This window comes from Galeopterus variegatus, unplaced genomic scaffold, assembly GCF_000696425.1.
Source record: "Galeopterus variegatus unplaced genomic scaffold, G_variegatus-3.0.2 Scaffold3663, whole genome shotgun sequence".
Lineage (NCBI taxonomy): Eukaryota > Metazoa > Chordata > Mammalia > Dermoptera > Cynocephalidae > Galeopterus > Galeopterus variegatus.
In genome coordinates, this window is record NW_007729774.1 from 348,615 (window position 1) to 350,562 (window position 1,948).

Here is a 1,948-nt window from a genome sequence, read left to right on the forward strand (position 1 = left end):
CGAACCCGGGGCCTTGGTGTTATCAGCACCACACTCTACCGAGTGAGCCACAGGCCAGCCCTGAATATACTTTTTAAAATGAGGCCTAACTTTAATTATCGTACTAGCAAAAATTTTAAAGCTTACCAATACCCAGTATTAGCAAAGGACATAGGGAAAACAACTACAGACATCTACTTTGGCATGGAGGTTAAACACCATGCAAGAGTCTTGGGAAGGATTTGGTATCTACATGTGCATAACCCATGGTCCAGCTTTAAAAACAACTACAGACATCTACTTTGGCATGGAGGTTAAACACCATGCAAGAGTCTTGGGAAGCATTTGGTATCTACATGTGCATAACCCATGGTCCAGCTTTCGTTTCCTTTAGTAGAAATTTATCCTACAGTTACACCCACACAAGAATGCAAATATACATGTGTATGCGTAAGGGATTTAATCGTAGCATTGTTGGATTCATGAAGAAATGGAAAGATATATGCCCATAAATATCATTCTGGTTAAATAAGTTACAATTTACGGAAGATTATGAAGCCTTACAAGAGAATGAATTAGACCTAACTGTATGTCATTTCTGGCCCTGGCTACCTCCCCAATTATGTATATATATGTTAAATCCACATCTCTTTGCATCACTCACTGAGTTCCAGCCATACTGCCCTCTTTGTTTTTCTTCCAATAGGCCAGACAAGGTCCAGTTTCTGAGGCTCTGTACCTGCCTCTCTTTTCAGGAAGGATCTCTCCAGCTGTTCACATGGCTCACTCCATGCGTTCACTCAAATGCCTCATTTTCAGAAAGGCCTCCCAGACCATCCCATGAAAAGTGGCCCCTTGCCACTCTCTCTCCTTACCCAGCCTTATTTTCCTTAATAGGCTTTAGTAGTACCTGCCATTTTATTTTTATATGTTTGTCTGTGGTCTATTTCTTCCATGAGACTGTAACCTCCACAGAGGGTAGGGACCTTGTAGGATTTCCTCAATATTGAATCTTTAGCACCTAAATACTGACCAAAGTTTAAGCATTTAATAAATACTTGTTAAATAAACTGCTGCACTGATATGAAAAGATGTCCAAGGCATATCATTAGTGTAAAAAAGCAAGATGAATAAAAGAATATAAAATATAACTTTGGTTAAAAAGGGGGCATGTATAATATATGCTTTTCTATGCAAGGAAAATTTAAGAAGGATACATGAAACTGTTAGGTTTTCTGTTTATTTGTTTACCTCAGTGGATGGGGATTTGGGTACTTTATATTCCTCTATTGGATTTAATATACAATTAAAAAATATAATAATCTTTGAAAAAATGTAATGCCTGTTCCACAAGACTCTTAACAATTAATAAGATTGACGGCATATATTATAAACTAAAAATACATCTGGTTTGCTTAAATTATAAAAGACAAACAATATAATGTGTATTATTCAAGCAAGTTATTTCATTACCTTTCAAAGTTTTTAAAAATTGTGATTTGAAAATGTCTGGATCTCCTCAATTATTTACACCATCAAACAACCAAGAAAATTTGCAGTATTTAAGTGAATTATTTAATTGCTTTTCAAAGTTTAAAGGAAATCCTTAAAACCATGGAAAATGATTCAATTTATATACCAAATTACCAAATCTTCCTTCCCACCTCTTGAAAGAGACAGTCGTAGCTTCATACAAACAATTTGTTTATCAATGAAAACTTCAAATTAATCATTATTTAAGAAGTGAAACCAGTTAAAAATAAAGTAATAAACACAAAAAGTAGTTTATTTTATGGCTTTAGTAGATAGAATTTTTATCAATCCTATAAAGTCAAATGAACTTAATGCATCATGTTTTGAGATTTAAGGTGAGTAAGCCTGAATCCATGCCCTCAAGGAACCTAGCGGGAGAGATGAAATCCAAACACAATTTACTCTGACAGCTGAAACACAGGCCAGAACAAGGAGA

At 35.2% G+C, this 1,948-nt stretch overlaps 1 protein-coding gene across 1 annotated transcript in view; it reads right to left on the bottom strand.

Moving 5' to 3' along the window:
• The window catches only part of BZW2 (basic leucine zipper and W2 domains 2), a 62,685-nt gene that overhangs the window by 38,618 nt on the left and 22,119 nt on the right, over positions 1–1,948 (bottom strand). The window lies entirely within an intron of this gene.